Here is a 23,150-nt window from a genome sequence, read left to right on the forward strand (position 1 = left end):
TAACTATCCCTCAACATGCAACAAAGAGTCACTCCAAAGTCACTAATAGCGGAGAACGAACGATTATGGTAGGGTATGAAACCACCTCAAAGTTATTCTTTCCAATCAACCCGTTGGGCTATTCCTATAAGTGTCACAAACAGCCCTAGAGTTCGTACTAGAATAACACCTTAAGACACAAATCAACCAAAACCCTAATGTCACCTAGATACTCCAATGTCACCTCAAGTATCCGTGGGTATGATTATACGATATGCATCACACAATCTCAAATTCATCTATTCAACCAACACATAGAACCTCAAAGAGTGCCCCAAAGTTCTATCGGAGAATCACGACGAAAACGTGTGCCAACCCCTATGCATAGGTTCATGGGCGGAACCCGCAAGTTGATCACCAAAACATACATCAAGTGAATCACGTGGTATCCCATTATCACCACAGAAATGCACGACAAGACATACATCAAGTGTTCTCAAATCTTTAAAGACTCAATCCGATAAGATAACTTCAAAGGGGAAACTCAATTCATTACAAGAGAGAAGAGGGGGAGGAGAAACATAGGATCCAACTATAATAGCAAAGCTCGTGATACATCAAGATCGTATCACCTCAAGAAGACGAGAGAGAGAGATCAAACACATAGCTACTGGTACATACCCTCAGCCCTGAGGGAGAACTACTCCCTCCTCGTCATGGAGAGCACCGGGATGATGAAGATGGCCACCGGAGAAGGATTGCCCCCTCCGGCAGGGTGCCGGAACGGGTCTAGATTGGTTTTCGGTGGCTACGGAGGCTTCTGGCGGCGGAACTCCCGATCTATTGTGCTCTCTGGAAGTTTTAGGATACGTGGGTATATATGGGTGAAAGGAGTACATCGGTGGACCGAAGGGGTGGCCACGAGGCAGGGGGCACGCCCCAGGGGGGTGGGCATGCCCCCTACCCTCTTGAGCTTCTCCTTCATCTTCTGACGTAGGGTCCAAGTCTATCCGGTAGGTTTCCTTCCAAAAAATAACTTCTCCAGTTGATTTCGTTTCGTTTCGACTCCCTTTGATATTCCTTTTCTTCGAAACACTGAAATAGGCATAAAACAGCAAATCTGGGCTGGGCCTCCGGTTAATAGGTTAGTCCCAAAAATAATATAAAAGTGGAAAATAAAGCCCAATATTGCCCAAAACAGTAGATAATATAGCATGGAGCAATCAAAAATTATAGATACGTTGGAGACGTATCAAGCATCCCCAAGCTTAATTCCTGCTCGTCCTCGAGTAGGTAAATGATAAAAAGATAATTTTTGATGTGGAATGCTAGTTGGCATAATTTCAATGTAATTCTTCTTACTTGTGATATGAATATTCAGATTTGAAAGATTCAAGACAAAAGTTCATATTGACATAAAAATAATAGTACTTCAAGCATACTAATAAAGCAATTATTTCTTCTCAAAATATCATGGCCAAAGAAAGCTATCCCCACAAAATCATATAGTCTGGCTATGCTCTATCTTCACCACACAAAGTATTTAAATCATGCACAACCCCGATGACAAGCCAAGCAATTGTTTCATACTTTTGACATTTTCAAAACTTTTTCGATCTTCACGCAATACATGAGCGTGAGCCATGGATATAGCACTATATGTGGAATAGAATGGTGGTTGTGGAGAAGACAAAAAGAGGGGAAGATAAGTCTCACATCAACTAGGCGTATCAACGAGCTATGGAGATGCCCATCAATAGATATCAATGTGAGTGAGTAGGGATTGCCATGCGACGGATGCACTAGAGCTATAAGTATATGAAAGCTCAACAAAAGAAACTAAGTGGGTGTGCATCCAACTCGCTCGCTCACGAAGACCTAGGGCATTTTGAGAAAGCCCATCATTGGAATATACAAGCCAAGTTCTATAATGAAAAATTCCCACTAGTATATGAAAGTGACAGAATGAGAGACTCTCTATCATGAAGATCATGGTGCTACTTTGAAGCACAAGTGTGGTAAAAGGATAGTAACATTGTCCCTACTCTCTTTTTCTCTCATTTTTTGGGCCTTCTCTTTTTTATGGCCTCTTTTTTTATTTGGGCTTCTTTGGCCTCTCTTTTTTTCGTCCGGAGTCTCATCCCGACTTGTGGGGGAATCATAGTCTCCATCATCCTTTCCTCACTGGGACAATGCTCTAATAATGATGATCATCACACTTTTATTTTTCTTACAACTCAAGAATTACAACTCGATACTTAGAACAAGATATGACTCTATATGAATGCCTCTGGCGGTGTACCGGGATGTGCAATGATGCATGAGTGACATGTATGAAAGAATTATGAACGGTGGCCTTGCCACAAATATGATGCCAACTACATGATCATGCAAAGCAATATGACAATGATGAAGTGTGTCATAATAATGGAATGGTGGAAAGTTGCATAGCAATATATCTCGGAATGGCTATGGAAATGCCATAATAGGTAGGTATGGTGGCTGTGTTGAGGAAGGTATATGGTGGGTTTAAGGTACCGGCGAAAGTTGCACGGTACTAGAGAGGCTAGCAATGGTGGAAGGGTGAGAGTGCGTATAATCCATGGACTCAACATTAGTCATAAAGAACTCATATACTTATTGCAAAAATATATAAGCTATCAAAGCAAAGTATTACGTGCATGCTCCTAGGGGGATAGATTGGTAGGAAAAGACCATCGCTCGTCCCCGACCGCCACTCATAAGGAAGACAATCAATAAATAAATCATGCTCCGACTTCATCACATAACGGTGCACCATACGTGCATGCTACGGGAATCACAAACTTCAACACAAGTATTTATCAAATTCATAACCACTCAACTAGCATGACTCTAATATCACCATCTCCATATCTCAAAACAATTATCAAGTATCAAACTTCTCATAGTATTCAACACACTCATAAGAGAATTTTATTGTTCTTGAATACCTAGCATATTAGGATTTTAGTAAATTACCGTGCTATTAAGACTCTCAAAATAATATAAGTTAAGCATGAGAGTTCATCTATTTATTCAAAATAAAACTACCACCATGCTCTAAAAGGATATAAGTGAAGCACCAGAGCAACAACAAACTACTCCGAAAGATATAAGTGAAGATCAATGAGTAGTCGAATAATTATGCAACTATGTGAAGACTCTCTAACATTTAAGAATTTCAGATCTTGGTATTTTATTCTAACAGCAAGCAAAGCAAAATAAAATGACATCTAAGAATAGCAAACATCATGTGAAGAAGCAAAAACTTAGGACCAACCGATACTAACCGATAGTTTTTGAAGAAGAAAGGTGGGATGCCAACCGGGGCATCCCCAAGCTTAGACGCTTGAGACTTCTTGAAATATTATCTTGGGGTGCCTTGGGCATCCCCAAGCTTGAGATTTTGTGTCTCCTTAATTCCTCTCATATCACGGTCTCCCTAAATCTCAAAAGCTTCATCCACACAAAACTCAACAAGGACTCGTGAGATAAGTTAGTATAAACCATTGCAAAAACCTTATCATACTCTACTGTAGCAAATCACGAAAATTATTATTCAACATTGCATACTAAATGACTCTGCATATTTAATAGTCCTATCCTCAAATAGAATCATTAAAGAAGCAAACATATGCAAACAATGCAAACATAACAGCAATCTACCTAAACAGGGCAATCTGTAAAGAATGCAGCAACATCCATACTTCCCTAGCTCCAAAATTATGACAAAAAATTCCCACTGTAGTAAATTTATCAGAGCTTAATATGCAAAAGGTTTCAACATTTTATCACATTCTGACTTTTCTAGGGAATTATTGCAACAGCGGTAAACTTTCTGTTTTCAAACAGCAACATGTATACTTGTAACATAGGCATAGTAAAGACTATTAATGCCACTTTTATTGAAATAAAAGATGCAAAACATTGTTCTAAATAACAGAAATAAAATATTAACAAAATAAATTGACGCTCCAAGCAAAACACATATCATGTGGTGAATAAAAATATAGCTCCAAGTAAAGTTACCGATGAACGAAGACGAAAGAGGGGATGCCTTCCGGGGCATCCCCAAGCTTAGGCTCTTGGCTATCCTTGAATATTACCTTGGGGTGACTTGGGAATCCCCAAGCTTAGGCTCTTGCCACTCCTTATTCCATAGTCCATCGAATCCTTACGCAAAACTTGAAAACTTCACAACACAAAACTTAACAGAAAACTCATAAGCTCCGTTAGTATAAGAAAATAAATCACCACTTCAAGGTACTGTAATGAACTCATTATTTATTTATATTGGTGTTAAACCTACTGTATTCCAACTTCTCTATGGTTTATAAACTATTTTACTAGCCATAGATTCATCAAAATAAGTAAACAACACATGAAAAACAGAATCTGTCAAAAACAGAACAGTCTGTAGTAATCTGGATCAAACGTATACTTCTGGAACTCATAAAATTATAAAATAAATTTATGGACCTGAGGAATGTATCTATTAATCATATGAAAAAAGAATTAACTAAATATAACTCTCCAAATAAAAATGGCAGCAATTCTCGTGAGCGCTAAAGTTTCTGTTTTTGACAGCATGATCAACAGGACTTCCCCCAAGTCTTCATAAAGGTTCTACTTGGCGCAAACACTAATTAAACACATAAAACCACATCTAAACAGAGGCTAGATGAATTATTTATTACTAAACAGGAGCAAAAATCAAGGAACAAAAATAAAATTGGGTTTCCTCCCAACAAGCGCTATCGTTTAACGCCTCTAGCTAGGCATGATGATTTCAATGATGCTCACATAAAAGATAAGAATTGTAACATAAAGAGAGCATCATGAAGAATATGACTAGCACATTTAAGTCTAACATACTTCCTATGCATAGGGATTTTGTGAGCAAAACAACTTATGGGAACAATAATCAATTAGCATAGGAAGGCGAAACAAGCATAACTTCAAAACCTTAAGCACATAGAGAGGAAACTTGATATTATTGCAATTCCTACAAGCATATGTTCCTCCCTCATAATAATTTTCAGTAGCATCATGAATGAATTCAACAATATAACCAGCACCTAAAGCATTCTTTTCATGATCTACAAGCATAGAAATTTTATTACTCTCCACATAAGCAAATTTCTTCTCATGGATAATAGTGGGAGCAAACTCAACAAAATAATTATCATGTGAGGCATAATCCAATTGAAAACTAAAATCATGATGACAAGTTTCATGGATATCATTATTCTTTATAGCATACAAGTCATCACAATAACCATCATAGATAGCAACTTTGTTCTCATAATCAATTGGAACCTCTTCCGGAATAGTGGATTCATCACTAAATAAAGTCATGACCTCTCCAAATCCACTTTCATCAATATAATCATTATAAATAGGAGGCATGCTTTCATCATAATAAATTTGCTCATCAAAACTTGGGGGACAAAAAATATCATCTTCATCAAACATAGCTTCCCCAAGATTGTGGCTTTGCATATCATTAGCATCATGGATATTCAAGGAATTCATACTAACAACATTGCAATCATGCTCATCATTCAAATATTTAGTGCTAAACATTCTAATGCATTCTTCTTCTAGCACTTGAGCACAATTATCAGAATCCTTATTCTCACGAAAGACATTAAAAAGATGAAGCATATGAGGTACACTTAATTCCATTTTTTATAATTTTCTTTTATAAACTAAACTAGTGATAAAACAAGAAACTAAAAGACTCGATTGCAAGATCTAAAGATATACCTTCAAGCACTCACCTCCCCGGCAACGGCGCCAGAAAAGAGCTTGATGTCTACTACACAGCCTTCTTCTTGTAGACGTTGTTGGGCCTCCAAGTGTAGAGGTTTGTAGGACAGTAGCAAATTTACCTCAAGTGGATGACCTAAGGTTTATCAATCCGTAGGAGGCATAGGATGAAGATGGTCTCTCTCAAGCAACCCTGCAACCAAATAACAAAGAGTCTCTTGTGTCCCCAACACACCCAATACAATGGTAAATTGTATAGGTGCACTAGTTCGGCGAAGAGATGGTGATACAAGTGGTATATGGATAGTAGATAATAGTTTTTGTAATATGAAAATATAAAAACAGCAAGGTAACTAATGGTAAAAGTGAGCGTAAACGGTATTGCAATGATGGTAAACAGGGCCTAAGGTTCATACTTTCGCTAGTGCAAGTTCCCTAAACAATACTAACATAATTGGATCACATAACTATCCCTCAACATGCAACAAAGAGTCACTCCAAAGTCACTAATAGCGGAGAACGGACGAAGAGATTATGGTAGGGTACGAAACCACCTCAAAGTTATTCTTTTCCAATCAATCCGTTGGGCTATTCCTATAAGTGTCACAAACAGCCCTAGAGTTCGTACTAGAATAAAACCTTAAGACACAAATCAACCAAAACCCTAATGTCACCTAGATACTCCAATGTCACCTCAAGTATCCGTGGGTATGAAATTATACGATATGCGTCACAAAATCTCAGATTCATCTGTTCAACCAACACATAGAACCTCAAAGAGTGCCCCAAAGTTCTACCGGAGAATCACGACGAAAACGTGTGCCAACCCTATGCATCAAGTGAATCATGTGGTATCCCATTGTTCATGGGCGGAACCCGTAAGTTGATCAAAGAGTGCCCCAAAGTTCATGGGCGGAACCCGCAAGTTGATCACCAAAACATACATCAAGTGAATCATGTGTTATCCCATTGTCACCACAGATACGCATGGCAAGACATACATCAAGTGTTCTCAAATCTTTAAAGACTCAATCCGATAAGATAACTTCAAAGGGGAAACTCAATTCATTACAAGAGAGAAGAGGGGGAGGAGAAACATAGGATCCAACTATAATAGCAAAGCTCGCGATACATCAAGATCGTATCACCTCAAGAACACGAGAGAGAGAGAGAGAGATCCAACACATAGCTACTGGTACATACCCTCAGACCCGAGGGAGAACTACTCCCTCCTCGTCATGGAGAGCACCGGGATGATGAAGATGGCCATCGGAGAAGGATTGCCCCCTCCGGCAGGTTGCCGGAACGGGTCTACATTGGTTTTCGGTGGCTACGGAGGCTTCTGGCGGCGGAACTCCCGATCTCTCGTGCTCTCTGGAAGTTTTAGGATACGTGGGTATATATGGGTGAAAGGAGTACGTCGGTGGACCGAAGGGGTGGCCACGAGGCAGGGGGTGCGCCCCAGGGGGGTGGGCGCGCCCCCTACCCTCGTGAGCTCCTCCTTCATCTTCTGACGTAGGGTCCAAGTCTATCCGGTAGGTTTCCTTCCGAAAATAACTTCTCCAGTTGATTTTGTTTCGTTTCGACTCCGTTTGATATTCCTTTTCTTCGAAACACTGAAATAGGCATAAAACAACAAATCTGGGCTGGGCCTCCGGTTAATAGGTTAGTCCCAAAAATAATATAAAATTGGAAAATAAAGCCCAATATTGCCAAAACAGTAGATAATATAGCATGGAGCAATCAAAAATTATAGATACGTTGGAGATGTATCAGTAACTTGATCAGAAGTTTTATGATCATCATCATTAGCTTCCTCACTTACTGGTGTAGGAATCACTGGAACTGATTTCTGTGATGAACTACTTTCCAATAAGGGAGCAAGTACAGTTACCTCATCAAGTTCTACTTTCCTCCCACTCAGTTCTTTCGAGAGAAACTCCTTCTCTAGAAAGGATCCATTCTTAGAAACGAATATCTTGCCTTCAGATCTGTGATAGAAGGTGTACCCAACAGTCTCCTTTGGGTATCCTATGAAGACACATTTCTCCGATTTGGGTTCGAGCTTATCAGGTTGAAGCTTTTTCACATAAGCATCGCTGCCCCAAACTTTAAGAAACGGCAACTTGGGTTTCTTGCCAAACCATAGTTCATAAGGTGTCGTCTCAACGGATTTAGATGGTGCCCTATTTAATGTGAATGCAGCCGTCTCTAAAGCATAACCCCAAAACGATAGCGGTAAATCAGTAAGAGACATCATAGATGGCACTATATCTAATAAAGTATGATTACAACGTTCGGACACACCATTACGCTGTGGTGTTTCGGGTGGCGTGAGCTACGAAACTATTTCGCATTTTTTCAAATGAAGACTAAACTCGTAACTCAAATATTCTCCTCCACGATCAGATCGTAAAAAACTTTATTTTCTTGTTACGATGATTTTCCACTTCACTCTGAAATTCTTTGAACTTTTCAAATGTTTCAGACTTATGTTTCATCAAGTAGATATACCCATATCTGCTCAAATCATCTATGAAGGTAAGAAAATAACGATACCCGCCGCGAGCATCAATACTCATCGGACCGCATACATCAGTATGTATTATTTCCAACAAGTCTGTTGCTCGCTCCATTGTTCCGGATAATGGAGTCTTAGTTGATGTCTACTACACAACCTTCTTCTTGTAGACGTTGTTGGGCCTCCAAGTGCAGAGGTTTGTAGGACAGTAGCAAATTTCCCTCAAGTGGATGACCTAAGGTTTATCAATCCGTAGGAGGCGTAGGATGAAGATGGTCTCTCTCAAGCAACCCTGCAACCAAATAACAAAGAGTCTCTTGTGTCCCCAACACACCCAATACAATGATAAATTTTATAGGTGCACTAGTTCGGCGAAGAGATGGTGATACAAGTGCAATATGGATGGTAGATAAAGGTTTTTGTAATCTGAAAATATAAAAACAGCAAGGTAACTAATGATAAAAGTGAGCGTAAACGGTATTGCAATGCTAGGAAACAAGGCCTAGGGTTCATACTTTCACTAGTGCAAGTCCTCTCAACAATAATAACATAATTGGATCACATAACTATCCCTCAACATGCAACAAAGAGTCACTCCAAAGTCACTATAGCGGAGAGCAAACGAAGAGATTATGGTAGGGTACGAAACCACCTCAAAGTTATTCTTTCTCAATCAGTTGGGCTATTCCTATAGGTGTCACAAACAACCCTAGAGTTCGTACTAGAATAACACCTTAAGGCACAAATCAACCAAAACCCTAATGTCACCTACATACTCCAATGTCACCTCAAGTATCCGTGGGTATGATTAATGATATGCATCACACAATCTCAGATTCATCTATTCAACCAACACATAGAACCTCAAAGAGTGCCCCAAAGTTTCTACCGGAGAATCACGACAAAAACGTGTGCCAACCCCTATGCATAGGTTCATGGGCGGAACCCGCAAGTTGATCACCAAAACATACATCAAGTGAATCATGTGATATCCCATTGTCACCACACATACGCATGACAAGACATACATCAAGTGTTCTCAAATCTTTAAAGACTCAATCCGATAAGATAACTTCAAAGGGAAAACTCAATCCATTACAAGAGAGTAGAGGGGGGAAGAAACATCATAAGATCCAACTATAATAGCAAAGCTCGCGATACATCAAGATCGTATCACCTCAAGAACACAAGAGAGAGAGAGAGATCAAACACATAGCTATTGGTACATACCCTCAGCCCCGAGGGAGAGCTACTCCCTCCTCGTCATGGAGAGCACCGGGATGATGAAGATGGCCACCGGAGAAGGATTCCCCCTCCGGCAGGGTGCCGGAATGGGTCTTGATTGGCTTTCAGTGGCTATGGAGGCTTCTGGCGGCGGAACTCCCGATCTATTGTGCTCCCAGATGTTTTTAGGGTATATGGAGATATATAGGCAGAAGAAGTACGTCAGGGGGGCCACGAGGGGCCCACGAGGGTGGAGGGCACACCGAGGGGGTTGGGCGCGCCCCCTACCTCGTGGCATCCTCGAAGCTTCCTTGACGTAGACTCCAAGTCTCCCGGGCTTCTTCTGATCCAAAAATAAGTTCCATGAAGTTTCAGGTCAATTGGACTCCGTTTGGTTTTCCTTTTCTGTGATATTCTAAAACAAGGTAAAAACAAAAACTGGCACTGGGCTCTGGGTTAATAGGTTAGTCCCAAAAATGATATAAAAGTGTATAATAAAGCCCATAAACATCAAAAACAATAGATAATATAGCATGTGGCAATCAAAAATTATAGATACGTTGGAGACGTATCAGCATCCCCAAGCTTAATTCCTGCTCGTCCTCAAGTAGGTAAATGGTAAAAACAAATTTTTTTGATGCGGAGTGCTACTTGGCATAATTTTAATGTAATTCTTCTTAATTGTGGGATGAATATTCAGATCTGAAAGATTCAAGACAAAAGTTCATATTGACATAAAAATAATAATACTTCAAGCATACTAACTAAGAAATTATGTCTTCTCAAAATAACATGGCCAAAGAAAGTTCATCCCTACAAAATCATATAGTTTAGTCATGCTCCATTTTCGTCACACAAGAATGCTCTCATCATGCACAACCCCAGTGACAAGCCAAGCAATTGTTTCATACTTTAGTAATCTCAAACCTATAAACTTTCACGCAATATATGAGCGCGAGCCATGGACATAGCACTATGGGTGGAATAGAATATGATGATGGGGGTTATATGGAGAAGACAAAAAAGGAGAAAGTCTCACATCAACGAGGCTAATCAATGATCTATGGAGATGCCCATCGATTGATGTTAATGCAAGGAGTAGGGATTGCCATGCAACGGATGCACTAGAGCTATAAATGTATGAAAGCTCACAAAAGAAACTAAGTGGGTGTGCATCCAACTTGCTTGCTCACGAAGACCTAGGGCACTTGAGGAGGCCCATTGTTGGAATATACAAGCCAAGTTCTATAATGAAAATTCCCACTAGTATATGAAAGTGACAAAACAAGAGACTCTCTATCATGAGGATTATGGTGCTACTTTGAAGCACAAGTGTGGCAAAGGATAGTAACATTGTCCCTTCTCTCTTTTTCTCTCATTTTTTGGGGCCTTCTCTTTTTTATGGCCTTTATCTTTTTTTCTTTTTTATAATTCCTCACTTGGGACAATGCTCTAGAAAATGATGATCATCACACTTCTATTTATTTACAACTCAATGATTACAACTCGATACTAGAACAAAAGATGACTCTATATGAATGCCTCTGGCGGTGTACCGGGATATGCAATGAATCAAGAGTGACATGTATGAAAGAATTATGAATGGTGGCTTTGCCACAAATACGATGTCAAATACATGATCATGCAAAGCAATATGACAATGATGAACGTGTCATGATAAACGGAATGGTGGAAAGTTGCATGGCAATATATCTCAGAATGGCTATGGAAATGCCATAATAGGTAGGTATGGTGGGTGTTTTGAGGAAGATATAAGGAGGTTTATGTGTGAAAGAGCGTATCATATCATGGGGTTTGGATGCACCGGCGAAGTTTGCACCAACTCTCAATGTGAGAAAGGGCAATGCACGGTACCGAAGAGGCTAGCAAGGATGGAAGGGTGAGAGTGCGTATAATCCATGGACTCAACATTAGTCATAAAGAACTCACGTACTTATTGCAAAAATCTACAAGTCATCAAAAACCTCGGCACTACGCGCATGCTCCTAGGGGGATAGATTGGTAGGAAAAGACCATCGCTCGTCCCCGACCGCCACTCATAAGGAAGACAATCAAATAACACCTCATGTTTCAAATTTGTTACACAATGTTTACCATACGTGCATGCTACGGGACTTGCAAACTTCAACACAAGCATTTCTCAAATTCACAACTACTCAACTAGCACGACTTTGATATTATTACCTCCATATCTCAAAACAATCATCAAGCATCAAACTTCTCTTAGTATTCAATACTCTATATGAAAGTTTTTACTATTCTTGGATGCCTAGCATATTAAGATTATTTAAGCAAATTACCATGCTATTTAAGACTCTCAGAATAATATGAGTGAAGCACGAGAATTCATCTATTTCTTCAAAATAAAACCACCACCGTGCTCTAAAAAGATATAAGTGAAGCACTAGGGCAAATGACAAACTACTCCGAAAGATATAAGTGAAGATCAATGAGTAGTCGAATAATTATGCAACTATGTGAAGACTCTCTAACATTTAATAATTTCAGATCTTGGTATTTTATTCAAACAGCAAACAAACAAAATAAAATTACATCTAAGAATGGCAAACATCGTGTGAAGAAGCAAAAACTTAGGATCAACCGATACTAACCGATAGTTGTTGAAGAAGAAAGGTGGGATGCCAACCGGGCATCCCCAAGCTTAGACGCTTGAGACTTCTTGAAATATTATCTTGGGGTGCCTTGGGCATCCCCAAGCTTGAGCTTTTGTGTCTCCTTAATTCCTCTCATATCACGGTCTCCCTAAATCTCAAAAGCTTCATCCACACAAAACTCAACAAGGACTCGTGAGATAAGTTAGTATAAACCATTGCAAAAACCTTATCATACTCTACTGTAGAAAATCACTAAAATTACTATTCAACATTGCATACTAAATGCCTCTTCATATTTAATAGTCCTGTCCTCAAATAGAATCATTAAAGAAGCAAACATATGCAAACATAACAGCAATCTGCCTAAACAGGACAGTCTGTAAAGAATGCAGCAACATCCATAGTTCCCTAGCTCCAAAACTTATGAAAGAAAATTCCCACTGTAGTAAATTTATCAGATCTTAATATGCAAAAGGTTTCAACATTTTATCATATTCTTACTTTTCTAGAGAGTTATTGCAACAGCGGTAAACTTTCTGTTTTCAAACAGCAACATGTGGACTTATAAAATAGGCTTAGTAAAGGCTATCAATGCCACTTTTATTGAAATAAAATATGCAAAACATTGTTCTAAATAACAGCAAGCAAATTCTAACAAAATAAATTGACGCTCCAAGCAAAACACATATCATGTGGCGAATAAAAATATAGCTCCAAGTAAAGTTACCGATGAACGAAGACGAAAGAGGGGATGCCTTCTGGGGCATCCCCAAGCTTAGGCTCTTGGTTGTCCTTGAATATTTCCTTTGGGTGCTTCGGGAATCCCCAACCTTAGGATCTTGCCACTCCTTATTCCATAGTCCATCGAATCTTCACCCAAAACTTGAAAACTTCACAACACAAAACTTAACAGAAAACTCGTGAGCTCCGTTAGCGAAAGAAAACAAAACACCACTTCAAGATAATGTAATGAACTCATTCTTTATTTATATTGGTGTTAAACCTACTGTATTCCAACTTATCTATGGTTCATACCCTCCGATACTACTCATAGATTCATCAAAATAAGCAAACAACACATGAAAAACAGATTAGCATCATTGCAACCATGCTCATCATTCAAATATTTAGTGCCAAACATTCTAATGCATTCTTCTTCTAGCACTTGAGCACAATTATCAGAATCCTTATTCTCACGAAAGACATTAAAAAGATGAAGCATATGAGGTACACTTAATTCCATTTTTTGTAATTTTCTTTTATAAACTAAACTAGTGATAAAACAAGAAACTAAAAGACTCGATTGCAAGATCTAAAGATATACCTTCAAGCACTCACCTCCCCGGCAACGGCGCCAGAAAAGAGCTTGATGTCTACTACACAGCCTTCTTCTTGTAGACGTTGTTGGGCCTCCAAGTGTAGAGGTTTGTAGGACAGTAGCAAATTTCCCTCAAGTGGATGACCTAAGGTTTATCAATCCGTAGGAGGCATAGGATGAAGATGGTCTCTCTCAAGGAACCCTGCAACCAAATAACAAAGAGTATCTTGTGTCCCCAACACACCCAATACAATGGTAAATTGTATAGGTGCACTAATTCGGCGAAGAGATGGTGATACAAGTGGTATATGGATAGTAGATAATAGTTTTTGTAATATGAAAATATAAAAACAGCAAGGTAACTAATGGTAAAAGTGAGCGTAAACGGTATTGCAATGATGGTAAACAGGGCCTAAGGTTCATACTTTCGCTAGTGCAAGTTCCCTCAACAATACTAACATAATTGGATCACATAACTATCCCTCAACTGTTGGGGAACGTAGTAATTTCAAAAAAAAATCCTATGCACACGCAAGATCATGGTGATGCATAGCAACGAGAGGGGGAGAGTGTGATCTACGTACCCATGTAGATCGACAACGGAAGCGTTAACTTGGTTGATGTAGTCGTACGTCTCCACGGCCCGACCGATCAAGCACCGAAACTACGGCACCTCCGAGTTCTAGCACACGTTCAGCTCGATGACGATCCCCGGACTCCGATCCAGCAAAGTGTCGGGGAAGACTTCCGTTAGCACGACGGCGTGGTGACGATCTTGATGTACTACCGTTGCAGGGCTTCGCCTAAGCACCGCTACAATATTATCGAGGACTATGGTGGAAGGGGGCACCGCACACGGCTAAGAATATGATCACGTGGATCAACTTGTGTCTCTAGGGGGTGCCCCTACCTTCGTATATAAAGGCTTAAAGGGGGGGGCTGGCCGGCCAGGAGGAGGCGCGCCGGGAGGAGTCCTACTCCCTCCGGGAGTAGGACTCCCCCCTTTCCTAGTTGGAATAGGATTCGTGAAGGGGGGAAAAGAGGAGAGAGAGGACTATTCGGACTGGGGGCGGGGCGCGCGGCCCATCTATGGCCACCTCTCCTCTCTTCCACTAAGGCCCACTAAGGCCCATATACCTCCCGGGGGGGTTCCGGTAACCTCCCGGTACTCCGGTAAAATCCCGATTTCACCCGGAACACTTCCGATATCCAAACATAGGCTTCCAATATATCAATCTTTATGTCTCGACCATTTCGAGACTCCTCGTCATGTCCGTGATCACATCCGGGACTCCGAACAACCTTCGGTACATCAAAATGCATAAACTCATAATATAACTGTCATCGTAACCTTAAGCGTGCGGACCCTACGGGTTCGAGAACAATGTAGACATGACCGAGACACGTCTCCGGTCAATAACCAATAGCGGAACCTGGATGCCCATATTGGTTCCTACATATTATACGAAGATCTTTTATCGGTCAGACCGCATAACAACATACGTTGTTCCCTTTGTCATCGGTACGTTACTTGCCCGAGAGTCGATCGTCGGTATCCTATACCTAGTTCAATCTCGTTACCGGCAAGTCTCTTTACTCGTTCTGTAATACATCATCCCGCAACTAAATCATTAGTTGCAATGCTTGCAAGGCTTAAGTGATGTGCATTACCGAGGGGGCCCAGAGATACCTCTCCGACAATCGGAGTGACAAATCCTAATCTCAAAATACGCCAACCCAACATGTACCTTTGGAGACACCTGTAGAGCTCCTTTATAATCACCCAGTTACGTTGTGACGTTTGGTAGCACACAAAGTGTTCCTCCGGCAAACGGGAGTTGCATAATCTCATAGTCATAGGAACATGTATAAGTCATGAAGAAAGCAATAGCAACATACTAAACGATCGGGTGCTAAGCTAATGGAATGGGTCATGTCAATCAGATCATTCAACTAATGATGTGATCCCGTTAATCAAATGACAACTCTTTGTCCATGGTTAGGAAACATAACCATATTTGGTTAACGAGCTAGTCAAGTAGAGGCATACTAGTGACACTCTGTTTGTCTATGTATTCACACATGTATTATGTTTCCAGTTAATACAATTCTAGCATGAATAATAAACTTTTATCATGATATCAGGAAATAAATAATAACTTTATTATTGCCTCTAGGGCATATTTCCTTCATCAACATGCAACAAAGAGTCACTCCAAAGTCACTAATAGCAGAGAACGAACGAAGAGATTATGGTAGGGTACGAAACCACCTCAAAGTTATTCTTTCCAATCAATCCGTTGGGCTATTCCTATAAGTGTCACAAACAGCCCTAGAGTTCGTACTAGAATAACACCGTAAGACACAAATCAACCAAAACCCTAATGTCACCTAGATACTCCAATGTCACCTCAAGTATCCGTGGGTATGATTATACGATATGCGTCACACAATCTCAGATTCATCTATTCGACCAACACATAGAACCTCAAAGAGTGCCCCAAAGTTCTACCGGAGAATCACGATGAAAACGTGTGCCAACCCCTATGCATCAAGTGAATCATGTGGTATCCCATTGTTCATGGGCGGAACCCGCATGTTGATCATGAGCATCTTGAAGAATATGACTAGCACATTTAAGTCTAACCCACTTCCTATGCATAGGGATTTTGTGAGCAAACAACTTGTGGGAACAAGAATCAACTTGCATTGGAAGGTAAGACAAGCATAACTTCAAAATTTTAAGCACATAGAGAGGAAACTTGATATTATAGCAATTCCTACAAGCATATGTTCCTCCCTAATAATAATTTTCAGTAGCATCATGAATGAATTCAACAATATAACCATCAACTAAAGCATTCTTTTCATGATCTACAAGCATAGAAATTTTATTACTCTCCACATAAGCAAACTTCTTCTCATGAATAGTAGTAGGAGCAAACTCAACAAAATAACTATCATGTGAGGCATAATCCAATTGAAAACTAAAATCATGATGACAAGTTTCATGGATATCATTATTCTTTATAGCATACAAGTCATCACAATAATCATCATAGATAGCAACTTTGTTCTCATAATCAATTGGAACCTCTTCCAAAATAGTGGATTCATCACAAAACAAAGTCATGACCTCTCCAAATCCACTTTCATCAATATAATCATCATAAATAGGAGGCATGCTTTCATCATAATAAATTTGCTCATCAAAACTTGGGGGACAAAAAATATCATCTTCATCAAACATAGCTTCCCCAAGCTTGTGGCTTTGCATATCATTAGCATCATGGATATTCAAGGAATTCATACTAACAACATTGCAATCATGCTCATCATTCAAATATTTAGTTCCAAACAATTTAATGCATTATTCTTTTAGCACTTGAGCACAATTATCAGAATCCTTATTCTCACGAAACACATAGAACCTCAAAGAGTGTCCCAAAGTTTCTACCGGAGAATCATGACGAAAACGTGTGCCAACCCCTATGAATAGGTTCATGGGCAGAACCCGCAAGTTGATCACCAAAACATACATCAAGTGAATCACGTGATATCCCATTGTCACCACAGATACGCATGACAAGACATACATCAAGTGTTCTCTAATCTTTGAAGACTCAATCCGATAAGATAACTTCAAAGGGAAAACTCAATCCATTACAAGAGAGTAGAGGGGGGAAGAAACATCATAAGATCCAACTATAATAACAAAGCTCGCGATACATCAAGATCGTATCACCTCAAGAACACGAGAGAGAGAGAGAGATAGAGAGAGAGATATCAAACACATAGCTACTGGTACATACCCTCAGCCCCGATGGAGAACTACTCCCTCCTCGTCATGGAGAGCACCGGGATGATGAAGATGGCCACCGGAGAAGGATTCCCCTCCGGTAGGGTGCCGGAACGGGTCTAGATTGGCTTTTGGTGGCTACGGAGGCTTCTGGCGGCGGAACTCCCAATCTATTGTGCTCCGGGATGTTTTTAGGGTATATGGAGATCATTGTTGAGGAAACCGTTAACTAGTAACTGCTCGGTTGGCTGGCGAATAGGGGATTAATAGGCTAATCGGCAAGTTAATCGGCCATTTAATCAATTAATCGGACGATTTATCGGTTTATAGGCTACTCGGTGACCCTACGAGTAGGGATTAATCGGCAAGTTAACTAGTTAATCGGATGAATTCTTGAACAGGGATGGAGATATATAGGCGGAAGAAGTATGTCAGGGGGGCCACGAGGGGCCCACGAGGGTGGAGGGCGCGCCCAGGGGGTGGGCGTGCCCCCTACCTCGTGGCCTCCTCGAAGCTTCCTTGACGTAGACTTCAAGTCTCCCGGGCTTCTTCTGATCCAAAAATAAGTTCCGTGAAGTTTTAGGTCAATTGGACTCTGTTTGGTTTTCCTTCTCTGCGATATTCTAAAACAAGGTAAAAACAGAAATTGGCACTGGGCTCTGGGTTAATAGGTTAGTCCCAAAAATGATATAAAAGTGTATAATAAAGCCCATAAACATCAAAAACAGTAGATAATATAGCATGGAGCAATCAAAAATTATAGATACGTTGGAGACGTATCATTAGTCATCTTGCCCATGAGGCATGGTTCGCAAGCATCAAGTGATTCATGATCAAGTGATTCCAAAATCCCATCAGCATGGAGTTTCTTCATGCACTTTACACCAATATGACCTAAACGGTAGTGCCACAAATAAGTTGCACTATCATTATTAAACTTGTATCTTTTGGCTTCAATACTATGAACATGTGTATCACTACTATCAATATTCAGTAAAAATAGACCACTCATCAAGGGTGCATGACCATAAAAGATATTATTCATATAAATAGAACAACCATTATTCTCCGATTTAAATGAATAACCATCTCTGATCAAACAAGATCTAGATATAATGTTCATGCTTAACGCTAGCACCAAATAATAATTATTCAGGTCTAAAACTAATCCCGAAGGTAGATGTAGAGGTAGCGTGCCGACGGCGATCACATCGACTTTGGAACCATTTCCCACGCGCATCGTCACCTCGTCCTTAGCCAATCTTCGCTTAATCCGTAGCCCCTGTTTCGAGTTGCAAATATTAGCAACAGAACCAATATCAAATACCCAGGCGCTACTGCGAGTATTAGTAAGGTACACATCAATAACATGTATATCAAATATTCCTTTCACTTTGCCATCCTTCTTCTCCGCCAAATACTTGGGGCAGTTCCGCTTCAAGTGACCAGTCCCTTTGCAGTAGAATCACTCAGTCTCAGGCTTAGGTCCAGACTTGGGCTTCTTCACTTGAGCAACAACTTGCTTGCCATTCTTCTTGAAGTTTCCCTTCTTCCCTTTACCCTTTTTTCTTGAAACTGGTGGTCTTGTTGACCATCAACACTTGATGCTCCTTCTTGATTTATACCTCCGCAGCCTTTAGCATTGCGAAGAGCTCAGGAATCATCTTATCCATCCCTTGCATAATATAGTTCATCACGAAGCTCTTGTAGCTTGGTGGCAGTGATTGAAGAACTCTGTCAATGACACTAGCATCAGGAAGATTAACTCCCAATTGAGTCAAGTGGTTGTGGTACCCAGACATCTGAGTTTATGTTCACTGACAGAACTATTCTCCTCCATTTTGCAGCTATAGAACTTATTGGAGACTTCATATCTCTCTTTCCGGGCATTTGCTTGAAATATTAACTTCAACTCCTGGAACATCTCATATGCTCCATGACGTTCAAAACGTCGTTGAAGTCCCGGTTCTAAGCCATAAAGCATGGCACACTGAACTATCGAGTAGTCATCAGCTTTGCTCTGCAAGACGTTCATAACATGTGGCGTTGCTCCTGCAGCGGGTTTGTCACCTAGCAGTGCTTCCAGGACATAATTCTTCTGTGCAGCAATGAGGATAATCCTCAAGTTACGGACCCAGTCCGTGTAATTGCTACCATTATCTTTCAAGTTAGCTTTCTCTAGGAACGCATTAAAATTCAACGGAACAACAACACGGGCCATCTATCTACAACAACATAGACATGCAAAATACTATCAGGTACTAAGTTTAGGATAAATTAAAGTTCAATTAATCATATTACTTAAGAACTCCCACTTAGATAGACATCCCTCTAATCATCTAAGTGATCACATGATCCATATCAACTAAATCATGTCCGATCATCACGTGAGATGGAGTAGTTTTCAATGGTGAACATCACTATGTTGATTATATCTAATATATGATTCACGCTCGACCTTTCGGTCTCAGTGTTCCGAGGCCATATCTGCATATGCTAGGCTCGTCAAGTTTAACCCGAGTATTCTGCATGCGCAAAACTGGCTTGCACCCGTTGTATGTGAACGTAGAGCTTATCACACCCGATCATCACGTGGTGTCTCGACATGACGAACTGTAGCAACGGTGCATACTCAGGGAGAACACTTATACCTTGAAATTTAGTGAAAGATAATCTTATAATGCTACCGCCGAACTAAGCAAAATAAGATGCATAAAGGATAAACATCACATGCAATCAATATAAGTGATATGCTATGGCCATCATCATCTTGTGCCTTTGATCTCCATCTCCAAAGCACCATCATGATCACCATCGTCACCGGCTTGACACCTTGATCCCCATCGAAGCATCATTGTCGTCTCACCAACTATTGCTTCTACGACTATTGCTACCACTTAGTGATAAAGTAAAGCAATTACATGGCGATTGCATTTCATACAATAAAGCGACAACCATATGGCTCCTGCTAGTTGCCGATAACTTTGTTACAAAACATGATCATCTCATACAACAATTTATATAATCACGTGTTGACCATATCACATCACAACATGCCCTGCAAAAACAAGTTAGACGTCCTCTACTTTGTTGTTGCAAGTTTTACGTGGCTGCTACGGGCTTAGCAAGAACTGTTCTTACCTACGCATCAAAAACCACAACGCGGTATAGTGATTGCTTTTTGATCTTCAGAAAGAACCCTGTTCATTGAATCCGATTCAACTAAAGTTGGAGAAATAGACACCCACTAGCCACCTGTGTGCGAAGCACGTTGGTAGAACCACTCTCGCCTAAGCGTATGCGTAATGTCGGTCTGAGCCACTTCATCCAACAATATCGCTGAATCAAGACTCAACTAGTGATGTGTGATGCCCCTGATTCAATCGTACACTAATCATACCCGCAAACATGTACGATCAAGATCAGGGACTCACGGGAAGATATCACAACACAACTCTACAAATAAAATAAGTCATACAAGCATCATATTACAAACCAGCGGCCTCGAGGGCTCGAATACAAGAGCTCGATCATAAATGAGTCAGCGGAAGCAACAATATCTGAGTACAGACATAAGTTAAACAAGTTTGCCTTAAGAAGGCTAGCACAAACTAGGATACAGATCGAAAGAGGCGTAGGCCTCCTGCCTGGGATCCTCCTAAACTACTCCTGGTCGTCGACAGCGGCCTACACGTAGTAGTAGGCACCTCCCGAGTAGTAGCAGTCGTCGTCGACAGTGGCGTCTGTCTCCTGGACTCCAACGTCTGGTCGCAACAATCGGGTATAGAAAAGGGGAAAAAGGGGGAGCAAAGCAACCGTGAGTACTCATCCAAAGTACTCACAAGCAAGGAGCTACACTACATATGTATGCATTGGTATCAAATGGAAAAAGGGGGTAACATATGTGGACTGAACTGCAGAATGCCGGAATAAGAGGGGGATAGCTAGTCCTATCGAAGACTATGCTTCTGGTAACCTCCATCTTGCAGCAGAGGAAGAGCGTAGATGGTAAGTTCACCAAGTAACATCACATAGCATAATCCTAACCGATGATCCTCCCCTTGTCGCCCTGTGAGAGAGCGATCGCCGGTTGTATCTGGCACTTGGAAGGGTGTGTTTTATTAAGTATCCGGTTCTAGTTGTCATAAGGTCAAGGTACAACTCCAAGTCGTCCTGTCACCGAAGATCATGGCTATACAAATAGATTAACTTCCCTGCAGGGGTGCACCACATTTCCCAACACGCACGATCCCTTTTGTCCGGACACACTTTCCTGGGTCATGCCTGGCCTCGGAAGATCAACACGTCGCAGCCCTATCTAGGCACAACAGAGAGGTCAGCATGCCGGTCTAAATCCTATGGTGTAGGGGTCTGGGCCCATTGCCCATTGCACACCTGCACGTTGCGTACGCGGCCGGTGAGCAGACCTAGCCTCCCTTATACAAGAGCAGGCGTTCCAGTCCAACCCGACGTGCGCCGCTCAGTCGCTGACGTCACGAAGGCTTCGACTGATACCATGACGTCGAGTGCCCATAACTATTCCTACGTAGTTGGTTCGTGCGTATAGGCCAGTAGCCAGACTCAGATCAAATACCCAGATCTCGTTAAGTGTGTTATTTTGAAGTAACCGCGAACGCCGACCAGGGCCAGGCCCACCTCTCTCCTAGGTGGTCTCAACCTGCCCTGTCGCTCCGCCACAAAGTAACAGTGAGGGGCCATCAGGAACCCAGGCCCACCACTACCTGGGTGGAACCACCTGCCCCTTCAGCCCCCAACATCGGAATCACTTGCGGGTACTCAACGAGCCGACCCGACTTTAGTCACAACATGTATAGTATGTATGTATAGTATATACCCATGATCAACACCCAACGTGATCATGGCCCGGTAGTATAGCATGGCAGACTTACAAGAATGTAGGGCCGCTGATGATAATCTAGCATCCTATACTAAGCATTTAGGATTGCAGGTAAGGTATCAATAGTTGTAGCAACAATGACAGGCCATGCATCAGAATAGGATTAACGGAAAGGAGTAACATGCTACACTACTCTAATGCAAGCAGTAGAGAGAAGAGTAGGCGATATCTGGTGATCAAGGGGGGCTTGCCTGGTTGCTCTGGCAAGGAGGAGGGGTCGTCAACACCGTAGTCGACCGGGGCATCAGTGGCGTCGGTCTCGTAGTCTACCGGAGAGAAGAGGGGGAAGAAACAATAAATATAATTCAAACATAAGCATGACGATGCATGACATGACTACGAGCGATGCTAGGTGTGCCCTAACGCGGTAGTAGGTGATACCGGCGAAGGGGGAAAACATCCGGGAAATTATTCCCGATGTTTCGCGTTTTCGAACAGATGAATCGGAGGTGGATTGTTGCAGGTTCGCTATGCTAGGGACGCATGGCGGGCAAACGAGATGCGTATTCGGATTCGTCTCGTCGTTCTTAGCAACTTTCATGTACAAAGTATTTTCATCCGAGTTACAAATTATTTTATATTAATTTTTTAAAATTTAATTCATTTTCTAAAAATTCCTGAATTTAATTTAATTCGAAAATTCAATTGTTAAATTGCTAGGGGTACACAGAGTGTACCCAGCAGAATGCTCATTAGGCTAACAGGTGGGGCCAGAGACCCAGTTTGACCAAGTCAACATTGACTGGTCAAATAATGAATAGTAGACATGGGTCCCGCCTCTCATTGCCTTTACATTTTCTAGATGATTTTAATTCTTTTAATTAGACAGTCAGGTCCACATGTCATTGACTATAGTTTTAACATGTTCAACTAACTATTTAGTTTACCAATGGGGCCCAGTGTCATTGAGTAAAGGTGGGGTGGTTAGGTACTAATGGGAGATTATTCCCCTAATCATGTCA

Source organism: Triticum urartu, chromosome 3, assembly GCF_003073215.2.
Source record: "Triticum urartu cultivar G1812 chromosome 3, Tu2.1, whole genome shotgun sequence".
Classification (NCBI taxonomy): Eukaryota; Viridiplantae; Streptophyta; class Magnoliopsida; order Poales; family Poaceae; genus Triticum; species Triticum urartu.